Raw genomic sequence first — 14176 nt, forward strand, 5'->3', positions numbered from 1 at the left:
TCTCAGTTGAATAGCCTATAGGCCTATCGTGTGCATAAGCTTTTATAGCTAAGAAAGCAAACAAACAAAAACACAACCAGAGTTTCATTTTTTGTTCCTGTTTAGGGCAAAGATGAGAACTTATCAAAATAATTATTTTGGCATTCAAATAAAAAGGCTATGAAACTATGACGTTAAGGACGGGCATAATGCTGTAGTCTACTTTTTCGAGGTAAAAAAAAATATAGAAACCAAAGCCTATTGGGACATAGCCTAGTCTTTGGGAGACATCTGGTGGACATAAGCTACAATATTTAAACCATGAGATGACGTGTTAACCTACGCACTATTCTTTATAGTTATGCCTACTATTGTACGAGGATAATTTTGTATAGCGCGAAATCTTTACGTGAACATCGAGCTAAAACGTGCATAGACCAAATATTTTTCTAAGATACAAAGATATTATCCTAAGCCTCATTTTAGCCTATGTAACCCCGTGGCATTCTTAGAACGACAGAATCAAACAAACATTTTAGAAAACATATGTCAAAATATAGGAATGTGCGAAAGAGATCGAAGTAGATTTGTCAGACTAGTTCAACTAAAGGATCAGAGATAGGCTTAAGGAAATAGCGGTTTGTTTAAGAAGTGTTTTGACACCAATTAGAAGAACTCTAAGTGCTTGTTAAACTTTATAATCGAGTGTTAGCCTAAATAGGCATACAGCATTGAACATTCGAACGTGAAAGTGGAAATAAGGAATAAGGAAAGTGTTTACTTCACGCTGTCAATTTACACCTTAATGTTAACCAACGCAAACACATTCTAAATAAGTTTTGAATTGGCTACAACGTTTAACAGGCCAAATGGGAGGCATCTATGTTTTATGGAGGAATAATAATAGAATGCATTTTAACAACAATAACCCTCATCTGTTTAATTTATATTACTGATATTATTTATATTATTAATTCAACTATTTTCCTTTGTTAATACATGTATGTAGGCCTACATATTACATTATATGGGTAAGATTGTGGGGTTTTATGCTTTTTAGCTCATCAAACATTCTTTTAAATGTTGTAAATGTAGGCAACATAAAGGGCAGCTGTCAGGACCACTTGCCACAATCATTATAGGCTACTTATTTCCTGTGTCACAACCACAGTATGTAAAAATCACAGCAGATTTCTGAGGGATTATTTGTATTTGTATTTTTAGGATAACTTCAATTACTTACAAAGAAAGCTGGGAGGGTTTATCAACACATACTGTGGCCTCCACATTTATAGACACCTCTGGTAAATTTGAATGAAAAGAGATATAAAAACAATCCTTTGGAAATGTCTGACCATGAGGAAACAAGGAAAGGAAGCAAATGTATTCTTCTTCTTCTTCTTCTTCTTCTTCTTCTTCTTATTATAACAAAAATAGCTCATAAAGAATTATCCAATGACATTCCATCAAATTGGACAAAGACAAAAAAAGACAATAAATAAAATAAAAAGACAAAGCAAGGGCAAAGCAAGGGATTTGACACTTTCTCTTCAGATCACCCTGGGCTGAGTATCCTGAACACATTATAAGTTCAAGTAGTTGGTAAAGTCCCTCTTACAAATGTTTTACACTTTTGGACCATTTAAATGATTATTAAGAACGTTGTGAAAACACTTCTAAATGTATGTCTGCTCTAGACTCGTAGACAGCTAACAGATCCCTAACACAAATGACTCAGTGGAGTTATCAGTTGGGTGTTAAGACAACACATTTATGTTGACCTAATGTAGTGGGCAATTATTGTATTGTTGGTTGGTGCAGGCTGTAGCCTTGTTAAATAAAAAAACTTAACTAATTATAGTAGGCTTAGTGGTTTAGAGTAATTTGCAATGGGGCCAGGGAACAATAAAAGCAAAGTTATAAGGCGACCCCTCTATAAAGCATGGAGAAAAAAAAGTGTGCTGAGATTTGTCCAGAGACAGGAAGGGGAAAATTGTTTGAGGAGCAGGCAATAAAGGGGCCAAAAGTGGCAGGATGAATAAAGTGATGATTGGTGACACTTAGAGGGGCAATCAAAAACTTCGCCCCTGTTACCCATGGGCCTTCTTTTCTTTTCTTCCTTTGTTTTCTTTTTTTTCTCTGATTGTCTACACTCTGTAAAACGCCATGATATATGTGGAATGTTTTGGCGCTCTATAAGCACAATAAATTGAAATTGAATTGAATTAAAAAGAAATGGGTGACACTTTAGTAATGGGCCAACAATATAATCATGTTAATGTAATAAATCCAATAATGTAATAACTTGCCAATAATGTCATAACATATCTGAACCAATAACGTAATATTTTTTTGCCAATAATGTAATACGTTTTTACATTATTGGATAGTTATTACGTTATCGGCTGGGTTAACAAATTGTAAAAAGTAATAATCACCTTATTGGAGGCCAAGCAGCGAAGGTACCCATTGTATTAAAAAAACCAGGGGGCTACTCAGACTGAGCTGAATCTTGTGTATGTGTGCGTGTGTGTTGGGGGGGGGGGGTGTTGAACCTGTGGCAGTGTATGAATGTGTGATGTGTGTCTGTGTGTGGAGGGTGGTGTGTGTGTTTGTGTGTAAGGGTAAGTTGTAATGTTTGTGTGTGTGTGTGTGGGTGAGGTGATAATGGGGTGTGGTATATGTGTGTGTGTGTGGGGGGGGGGGGGTACCTGTGGCAGTTTACGAGTGTGTGTGTGTGTGTGTGGAAGGGGGGGTTAGTGAGGAGGTGTAATGGTGTGTGTGTGTGGGGGGGGGGGGTACATTTCAACATCCACAACATCCCTTACCAGCAACCCTTCACTCAACACCACCATCTACAGGCCGAGGGGTGTACAGTCACTAAATGTACAAATAAATGAATTTATTGTATGGCCCCCCATAGATGGAATTCCATGAAACTTGGCATACCCCCAAAAGACCTCTTAAATACAGACTACATTTACACAATTCAAATATTCTTTTTGCAATCAGTGCAGATTGTATGGTCTTTTATTTCAGATGAATCCGTTCCGCAAGCAAGAAAGCATTCCAGGATGGTGTGTGTGCCTGGAAGCCCTGTCTGTAAGTTAACATTTATACATGTATTTAAGAAACTAGTTGAGTCATATTTCCTACCATGGAACTACTGACATTCATGTTTATTAACCTAGTGCATATCATGTGACTGTTCTGATGTATTTGTCTCTTCCTGCCTTTTTTTAGGTCAGCAGATGTCACTGCCTCCACCACCTGCATGTGAGTTTTTCTTTTTAGCGATTGTTTAATGTAACAGCATAGGTTTATCTTTTGCAAATGTCATGTGCAAGAAACCTACCATAAATGAACTGATTCATATTTACTTTCTTTTTAGATGAGTCAACACCACACAGGCAACCAGCTCATTGCCCAGAGCTGGATGGGTCTATTATAACACCTGCCACTTCATCTTGGGACCCAGTTGAAGGTACAGTGTCTTTGAATTTTCCATTTCCAAGTAAATACAATTTCATGACCAGGAACTTGAGAGTAACTAACTTTTTTTTGTTGTAAACAGCACAAGTGACTCATCACACAAAGGGAGGTGGCTTGGCCATGGTGATGGAAATAAGAGGTAAGAAGACTCACTTAATTTGTTCACATATGCAAGTATATAATGTATTTAACAACTAAAACTAACACCATCCATTTTTCCATAGCAATAAGGACAACCATTACCGTATGTCACAGCGAATGGACGCATTTGAGGAGAAGATGGATGAGCTGCTCATGGTCTTAAGGAGCTCCCAGTCACCTCCCTCTGTTCCAATCGATGACATGTTGCTGTCGTCCTGCTCGACAGTCACTGAGCTGCAGGAGAGGAGGAACAAAATGCCCTCCCTCCAGGGCCCAGTTCCCCGAAAGCATCTTAAGCCTAAGAGCGTCGTAAAGTCCCTCTTACGAACGTCTTAAGATTTGCAGACTGTTTCCCGAAACCATTGTAGCTTAAGAGCATCGTGAAAACACTCGTAGATCTACGAGTGCTCCAGAGTACTCGTTACCGGCTAAGAGCGTCTTAACAGTACTTCTCACTGAGGTCACCAACAGGACATACAGAGGAATTACAACTTAGAATACATAATCCAACTTACGTTCCCATTCTTTATTGTGTTTACCTGTGATGAATCAGATTTTAGCCAGAATAGTTTGACATTATCTTTGTTAAGTGAAGGCTATATTTTATTAGGCCTATGAGGTAAAAAGCAGAGAAAGCAACATGTGGTTTAGTCTGTAGCCTACTGCATCAAAATCTAAGCCTACACATTTCCTCTCTTTCTTACTCGACTTCTTTCTTATCTTCAAACGTGTTTTTAAGTTACACCGCGAAAAATTATTGCATGGTGCAACAATCTAATCTTAAAATAATTACAATTATTTATGTCTCTGTGTGGTATATAACCTACTTGGGATGCTTACATGCAGATGTCAAAGTGTTTCTATTTTCGTACTGATGTGAATTAATGTGTAGATCCGAAGTTTAAATGGTAGGCCTATAGCTGTGACGTGCAGTCACCTGACATCACCGTCAAATCAGAAGATATTTCAGAACTATTAACGTGGACAGCTCCCCTTAAGAGCATCTTAAGAGCAGTGCACGCGCGTTCAAGCTACGAGCATGTTCGGGAAACAGTCGGAAAAACCAAACGAACGATCGTAAGATGAATCGTAGAAAACCCTCGTAAGAGCGTGTCTCCGTCGTTATCGGGAAACTGGGCCCAGGACTTGTACTCTGGGACCTAAGTGGGCAGAGACCATTACCAAAGACTCCACATATCCTGCACACACACTCTTTAACTTCCTCCCCTCTGGCAAGCGCTACAGATCCCTGCACACAAAAACAACCAGACACAAGAACAACTCTTTTCCCACTGCCGTCACTCTCCTGAACTGCAGATAAGTGGGGTCATCCCACTTTGACCATGCACCTGACCATTACATACTTTATCATTCCAATATGTGTCTTGCACACTACATTTGCACTATTACTTTGCACTCTACATCACACTCCATGTGTACTTATATTGGTATAATGTCTTATTTGTATAGTTGTTTTGTATATTGTGTTGGTATCTGCCACAATGTATATTGTTGTCTCTATTGTACAGTATGTCTGTCTATTTGTTAAATGTATAGAGCACCTACCAAAGTCAAATTCCTTGTTTTAGTATACTTGGGTAACATGGAGTCTGATGTTTATATATATTTTTAGACCTTTTATATTTTTTTGTATTTTGATTATTTTATATTAAAGTTATAAATCCCATCAATTTGCCTGTTTATTCATATTTTCAAAAGCCTGATATTTTCTACATTTTTTACCAAAACACCTGACTCTAAATAGTATTTTCTAATGTATGTCCCTTCACAGGCCCTTCTTTAAAGGATCCATATGTAAGAAAAATATTTCAATTAATCATAAAATGGCCCTGATATGTCACTAGACATTAAGAAATCATGTTCATTTCAAATACTTATATCACTGACAACAGTAGTCCGGCCAGGATATTGTCATTTAAAAAGTGAAGTTGCAGCCCTCAACTGATGATGATGTTGTGTTTTGTCATGTCATGTTGTGTTTTGGCCTGATGCGCCATCCTCCACCTATCTACTAATCACAAAGTCAGTAGTGTTTCGCCATCCGGGTTGGCAACCTCGAGTCAGGGGGGAGGGGGAGGGGATACACCGCTCTTCAGTATTTTGAAAGTGATTGCAGTACCAGTTTTGGCCACAATCTTACATATGGTTCCTTTAATCTTGTATTTCTGTATTGTCTCAACCAGAGTTTCCGCTTGAAGAAAATGGTGCTGGTCAAAGTGACCGGCAGAGCTTTCGTTTTCCGGACATTTTGATGATATGCTGTTCAAATATCCTATTATCACTTCTTAATTAGTCAAGTTGAGGAAAACTGGAGACAGGCTATGTAACTTAAAGAATAACATAATCAGGCCGCATAGAATGCAACATGTTCATTAGCCTAACTTAAACATGCTTAACTAGTGTCAATTTAAAGATCTAGCCAGTCTCTATGCTGTTTTCTTGGACGTGAGTGGGGTATACTACGAAGCACATTAGACATACAGTATCTAGGCTATCTAGATATATCCAGGCTACACAAAGCCTTGACTCAGGGGTATAAGTTAAGTGATAACATGATAGCAGTTACGTACATGTTACATGATATATTTGTCAAACTAGGCTTTCATTTCAGATCTGTGCGCATTCTCAGTGTCTAGCCTATAACATCAAATAAATCGATTGTCATCAGATGTTGTATGGTATGCACGTCCATAGTGGCATATTTGCACGCACAACACTATTAAAGCGCATTTGAGATCCAAAATGTTTGTAGAGACGGAGCTCCACCTATAAGATATATGACAAAATCCTACACGTGAGAACTTCGTTTTTCAAGGTAATTGATTGGTCAGTGGGCGGTAGTTTTACACGATTTGAGCTATAACTTGCACATACTAAGAACATAACCTGCTCCCGACCAGGTTTGGTTGACAGCATAAGACACCATGGTGATACAGCGACACTGAAACAGAGCCACTTTTGTGTCACAGTTCCGGTTCCGGCACCGACAAGAGTGGCAGCATGTCGATGTAGCTCCGTGTCTTTGTGTTTTTTTTACCGTCTTTTGTTTACTTTTTACTAAGCAACTTTTTTGGATTACGCACTTTGAGGAGTGTTTTCATTCTATCCTATGGATATGGATCTATTACAATGCTCCAGTGGCAGCAAACTTGTGTACACAAGGAATCAGCTGCTTGCAATACGACGAAATGCTGGTAGGGTTCACGTAAACATCCCGGAGGAGCTGTGGTGCTTTCGGGGGTGCAGAGCAGGAGTTAAAGTGAGGACTAGGCGTCGGGAGAAGAAGTGGCAACACAAGCCCTCAGTTCCTTCGATGGTTATGGGAAACGTGAACTCACTGGCCAACAAGACTGACGATCTGGCTGCCCTGGTAAGAAATCAGAAGTTGTACAAGGATTGTAGTTTGCTATGCTTTACGGAGACGTGGCTAACAAGCACGGCTAACCCCGGCTAACGTTGAGCTGCCCGGCTTCAGTGTAGACAATAAACTTTCTGGCAAAAAGAAGGGAGGCGGACTGGTGCTATACATAAACAACAGATGGTGCAATCCCGGACATGTTACAGTGAAGGAGACTGTATGCTGTAAGGATGTGGAGTTACTAGCGGTCAGTCTACGACCATACTACATGCCGAGGGAGTTCTTGCATGCCATTGTTGTTTGTGTTTACATTCCGTCTCAAGCCCTCCCGGACACAGCGTGTGACGTCATTCACTCTACAGTCGCTAGGCTCCAAACTCAGCACAGTGATGCCTTCTTTGGATTACATGCTGCTATTCCGACATGCCGCTACTTAGACATTGGCGTCTAATTGTCGAAGTGGCAGCATTAAAGGGGTGGTTCAGGATTTTGGACATAGGACCTCATTTCCAAGTAAGCAAGTATGATATTTATCAGTGGAGACCGTTTTCAACACGTTTCATCCAGTCCTTCTAATTGCAGAGTTCGCAGGTGCTAGGCTAGCGCAAGTCAACGGTATGTGCTAGCCTGCCACTAAAAACAGTCTTACCCACTCCAAAGTACCCCCGAGGCAAATAAATTATAACGCCAGACTATCGATGTAAATGTCTGTTTTGATAGTGTTATTTCTAACGTTATTCTATCCTTGCATTTCAACGATCGCATTACATTTTGAGGGACTAGTTTCTTAGCAGCGGCGGAATTATACTTGCTCCGGTTAGTAGTACTGCGCCGAAAAGTAAACAGTAAAGCGCACTCCAATGGGGATACCTAGTAGTAGCCTTGGTAATATCAGTCCGCCGCTGAGATGCAAAATGACTACTACCAACTTCAGGGACCAAAGTATAACTATTGCAACGCGATGCGAGGGTAGTTGTATTTCTCACACTATTCTATCAACACAGACATTTACATCGATTGTCTGGAATTTGCCTCGGGTGTACTTTGGAGTGAGTAAGACTGTCTTTAGTGGCAGGCTAGCACATACCGTTGACTTGCGCTAGCCTAGCACCTGCGAACTCTGCAATTCGAAGGACTGGATGAAACGTGTTGAAAATGGTCTCCACTGATAAATATCACACTTGCTTACTTGGAAATGAGGTCTTATGTCCAAAATCCTGAACCACCCCTTTAACATTAATTTTCAGGCGTCCCACTACTGCGACATTTTTTTTTTCATTGTCGGAGTAGCGGCACTTGACCTTTTTTCAAGCGTCCTGCCATTCCGACACGAGGTCATTAACAGTGCCATAGCCAGGATTTTTCAACGGAGTGGACTTTTGCGAAGTAGGCCTAGGGTGGGAGTATTTTTTTTATTCCAATATGGGCAGTATAGCCTAGGCCTACAGTAATCCAACTTTAAACAACACACGATTTCATCACAGCTCAGACGATTCATGGCAATAAAACAATAAAAGGCTACATTGATAAATAGCAGGGGCATCGACAGAATTGGATTCTATAATAGCCTACGCACAAGAACTTTAACCGAATGAAACCAAAAGGTTAGTCGCGTCTTTAAGAGTGCGCCTCACACACACCAGCTCCGTTTACATTGTATTTTTCTTGTTTAAGAGCTAAAACAAGTTGATTAGAGAGTCACATTTGAAATGTCGGGTAGTCTAAATTATAGCCTATAGCGCGTGCATCTCAGAGGAAGAGATTTTGGAGAGAGAGAGAAGATTTAACCTAGGTGATGATTATTTGTGTCTGGTGGTAATTAGACTTGAGTATAGACACCTACGAATTGTTTTGAATAAAAAAAGATAAGACAACAAATGAAATGTGACCCTGCAAGGCGAAACCAGTCGTTTTGGTAAAATTTACAAAATTAAGTTATTGTACTCACACGAACGGCCATAAACTAAACTTTCCAATAATATGCATATCGAGGGTATTGCAAATAGTATTGGGTATTGGATAGTCGCCGACCCTCATTAGATGTGGGTATTTGGAGGTTAGGATAGCCTTCAAGAAACAAGGTTATCGCAGTTGCTGTGAGACATACGGCCCTTCTCCAGTCTCTCTCAAAATCAAAACACACCCAATTCACGCTTGGACTTTTCGATTATGTTTCTAAATGTTGGGACTGATGGACACTGAACTCTGGGGGTTATTTGAACGTTCGTTGTGAAGTGGTTTACTGTAAAAGGAGCGTCGGATATCCCGCCTGTCGTTGCACAATTATAGGGCCATGATAATGCATGCGCTAGCCTAGAGTCGAGAGAAAGAAGACTAAACTAGATGTACCGCGTAGCGGTACAAAATATGACCGCCGCTCAGTCCTGCACATCCATTCCGCGAAAATAAATCATATTAATGAATTTGTCTCCATCTTCTACTCCATCCCCCACTCTTGAAACTTTTGTGTATGCTTGTTTGGAATGTGTGTTTGCACACATTCCGCACACAAAGTAGCCTACTGGCGCTGCAAAGGTGAATAGATTTGTTTCTGGGCCAAAAAATCTGTAACATTGTTATAAAACCTTTAAAATCTCTAAACAATCACAAGTAGGGCAGTTCATCATAGTCCATCCATTGCAACTGGACTGATGAAAGGTACACCTGTAGGCTACATTGTATTTGGGAAAAGCAGAAGGTAGCAGCATAATGTATTTATTTATTTATTATTAAACTAAAACAATCCCTGTCAGTTCCATGCAGTTTTCAACAGCTATCAAGAAGAGAGGTCATGTCATGGATTTTTGTGAATGTTTCTTCTTCTACATATGCATAGGTTTAGTCATCTAGTTCAAATTATATTCAGCTTTATTGTCAATGCACAAATTAAATACCAGTAGTCTAAAACAAAATGCCGTTTTACCCAGTGGTGCAAATAACTGACATGTCCAAAAGGGCCTTCATGAAATGCGTTGCGAGACTGTTCATACACATTTTAACGGGCAAAGTTGAAGAGCTACTCTCCGTTATTGTTTGTGCAAATAATATGCTGATTCATGTTCCCTTGCATTTTGCAACCATGAGGTCCATGGTTAAGCTCAATCTTTTGACGCAATCTTTTGATTTTCACCCAGCCTAGTCCATGGTAGGCGCCCGATAGAAATATTGTTTAATTTTGCGATTGAGATATCCACGCACTGGCGCCCCCCCTGCGACGTGTTCGCCCCCCGGTTTTAGAGCTATTCTAAATGCAAAAATGCATAGACATTGCATGACAAAACCGTGACTGTTAACAAACTATAAGCTATATAAGGTAGGCCCTATGCTAGGCCTATTACACAACACAAATTGTCACCAGGCTATGCTGGCGACCCAAATAAAATCTCCGTTGGAACCAATGGCTTACACCTTACAGTATCAAGCTGCCACCTCTTGGCGAAAAGTTAATAGTTTTGCATATCAGTAGTAATAAATTTCACGTAGCTGTGAATCACGGAAAGGGCGAATGAAGTGGACACTTCTAAATGGAACCCAACCCACTGTACAGTAACTCAAGGTCTGTGGCTAAAGCAGCCATAATGAAAGCGTTATCATTGTTTGGATACTTCACACACACGTGTTTTTTAATCGCATAGACTACAACTACCAAGCTGGAATCAAAGCACATCGACTCCCCTCTCACACCCTAAACACGCACTTCGAACAAACAAAAAGCGCCTCAGTCTCACGGAATAGCCATAGGCAAAACTGTATCTGACCGGTGTAACGTTGGTACTAAATCATCCATCGCAAAGAATGATTTTTGTAGCACGTGCAACAAATATGTGTAGGTACAGCCCTGCCCTGAATACATCTCAACGTGCGCTCTAAAACATCTGGTTTAAATGGAGATGTAGATCATCACAGGATCATAGACAGGTTATCTTTCAGGTAGCCTAGGCCTATATATTTTCCATTAAAAAACCATCACGTAGCGAACGTGTTGTGGCTAACTCACTTAGCTCCTGTTAGTAGCCTAGGTTATGGTCATAAGCAAATGAGATGACAGTCGAAAGATACAATTAGTGCTGTTATCGATTTGCTTGGTAGCCTATAAACGCATTTATGGTTTTCTACAAATACATCAATAATCAAATTGGCCTCCATCACTCAACCATGCTAACGGTAACATTATTTTACCTACGTTCTGCTATTGATAGGATTAACGTAGCCTACCTGCAGTAAAAAACAAGCATGTCCGATAAACATTCTCAGATTTATTTCGGCTTCAAGAGGAAATGGGAATTACATTTCATGCAGAAATCATCCTACCCTTAGACGTTCTCTGCGGTAAACTACTGTAGCCTACAGTCTTGTCCTTGTAGGAAGCATAGTGTCTTTCTAACCCACTTTAGATTAACTTCCAACAAAATTACGTCTCACTGCAACGATGCGCCATCTAGTGGACAAACGACTACTTATCGCCAATACTGGAAATGCAGCCATGATGATGATGATGAATATTTATTTTGGCTTTCTTTTAATCCTACTGAATTTGTAATTATGTATCAGCCGTTCTAATACCGATAGTATGTGGGTGCCTGTGTGTGTGTGTGCATGTGTATATGTGTGCACCACCATCTACAGGCCAATGAGTGTAGAGTCACTAAATGTACACATAACTTAATTTTTTAGACCCCCCCATGGATGAAATTCTACGAAACTTGGCATACCCCCAGAGAATGTCAGGTTAATCATACACATAAAATTTGGTGCAGTTCTGAACGTCTTTACTGAAGAGAGGGGCGATTAAAGCAGAATGATATTGCATTTTCATTTTTTACCGGGGGGGTGCAAATCACAAATGAGTGATTATGGGCTAAGTTGATGTGGGCCCTTGAGACCAACATACCATAAAAATTTCTTCATCCTCGGTGCCACGGTTCAGGTAGTTATTTAGGAAAAACTGCATTTTTTGGGTTTCGGGGGGCCCAGCGCGGAGGGGGAGTGGCCCCCGGGGACCAAACGAAATTTTTCCGTAAAAGTCTAGTGGGGCTACATACCCACCAAATTTCATGTGCCCCGGTGTTTCGGTGCCCCGGGTATCGTTGACCAAAATTTCAGGAAGTAGATGACGGGAAAAAAATAAAAAATAAAAAAAATAAAAAAAACTTTGACAATCCCTATATGACCGCTTCGCTAGCTTCGCTAGCGGCGGTCATAATAAATATGCAGACATGTTATGTGCAATTCAACAACTGCACGCATGACATATAAAATATATATGAACTCTGGGGGTTAGGCTATTTGAACGTTCACTGAAGTGGTTTAGGCTACTGGAGCAAGAATTCCGCCCGTCTTTGCGCAATTGGCCATTGATTGACTGCCATTAATGAATTAATATAGGTGGCCTCCACGCACAGTTTGTTTGATGCATGGAGTTTCCGACCGTTTTCCCCTGAGAGCTTAGAGAATAACATGAGGAGAGCTACCTGTGTTTTACATATAATGTGTAAAATTTATTCACATGGCCAGTTCAAAATCACCTAAGGTTTTGACTGAAATGTGTGCCGATATTATTGGGAAAAACATTGTTTGGAGTGGATGGCGGGTGGATTGTTGATGTAGCTGCAGGTGCAGATGACATGACTACAGCTCATCCATGCATCTAGGATTTTGGAATTTGATGGAGTAGGGGCATGGAGTAGGGGCATGTCTAAATAGAGGCATGTCGTAATAACTGTATGTCGGAATAGAGGGTTGTCGTAATAACGGGATGTCGTAATAAAGAGTGAACCCCCCTTCTTTGCGATCTCTGGTGATTTCAACCACATTACACTGGATTCCACCCTCACAAACTTTTACCAGTTTGTTGACTGCCCAACTAGGAAAAACAGGACAATAGACCTCATGTATGCAAACGTGAGGGATGCTTACAGTGCCACCCCCCTTCCCCGACTGGGGAAGTTGGACCATAACAAGTTGGTAAACTAGTTATTAGCCGTAGTGGGTAGTGGTAGTTGATATCAGGGCCGTTTCAAGGAATTTGGGGGCCCCAAGCAAAATGGATATGGAGGCCCCCCCCTCCCCCAAAGCCTACAGGAACCACCGCATAGCCATACAGTTTAAGTTCACCCACAGTTTATATAAATACAAAATTTTGACAGTGCAATACTGCAGCTGCATATATATATATATATATATATATATATATATATATATATATATATATACTGTGCATTAGTTTTGAACATTTGCAAAAACACCACCGTAAAATCCAATATAAATGTAAAAAAGTGCACAATAACTACATCGAACATACTTAAACACACACACACACACACACACACACACACACATTAACATTTTTCAGTTCTCACAAAGTGAGAAAATAAAACACTGCCATCTTATGCAGAAAAAGGATGCATTGTTCAAACTATAAAGAGTGCAGGATGTATAGCAATTTGAAAATCCAACATAAATACAAGTACACACACACACACACACACACACACACACACACATAAGATTAACCTTTCAGGCCATCTTCATCAGTGGAGGTATCCTTAGGAAGAGCCTGAGGGCTGAAAAATTTAAGCAAAGCACCTTGAGGGAGAAAGAAAAGATATGTTAGCATTTCCATATTTTGATATTTAGAAGGGATGCAGCTGCTTTCACAACTACCAATGCTTACTGTAAAAACATCCCAAGCTAATGTTATACATTGACCTAGGCCTACTTGTAGCTTAACATAGCATTTAAGCATTCTGCTGTTTGAGAATTAGACAGACGCACCTGATGCTTTAAAGACAGTAAACAGCTGGCGTGCATGAATACTACTAGATATGAATGTTCCAGTCTGCTTTGATGCACGAAATTTATCGTGTGGTTTTCCTAACCCTCATGTGGTAAATAGATTATCACGGTCGAATAGTTAGTATAGCAGAGAAGCTATGCCACTTTCATCAAAACCTATTACAAAGCTATAGCAATGTTATGTCATTAAATACGATAAACAGTGATTCTGGAACAGATCTGCGTCTTCCTTATCCTGTTAATAAACATATTACAGTATGTAACCACAGGGGCGCAGCTACAGATTTTTGAGGGGTATGCAACAACAATATTGGCGCCCCCCCCCCCCCCAAAAAACACAAACAACTAAAGCAAAACAAAGGGCCAATAATTTACACTATTAATGTGCAT

The 14176-nt window shown here is 40.1% G+C and overlaps 1 long non-coding RNA gene across 1 annotated transcript; it reads left to right on the top strand.

The window, feature by feature from the left end:
* Positions 1 to 3017: 3017 nt before the first annotated feature.
* LOC143124793 (uncharacterized) lies at positions 3018 to 3623 on the top strand. Its single transcript, XR_012987087.1, has 4 exons — positions 3018 to 3081; positions 3223 to 3255; positions 3371 to 3463; positions 3554 to 3623. It is a non-coding gene; the product is annotated as an uncharacterized LOC143124793 (long non-coding RNA).
* The last annotated feature ends 10553 nt before the right edge of the window (positions 3624 to 14176 follow it).

This window comes from Alosa pseudoharengus, unplaced genomic scaffold (genome assembly GCF_046254945.1).
Source record: "Alosa pseudoharengus isolate Yale_2024_CS ecotype anadromous, Long Island Sound unplaced genomic scaffold, YU_APseudo_1.1 YU_APseudo_1.1_scf_15, whole genome shotgun sequence".
Lineage (NCBI taxonomy): Eukaryota > Metazoa > Chordata > Actinopteri > Clupeiformes > Clupeidae > Alosa > Alosa pseudoharengus.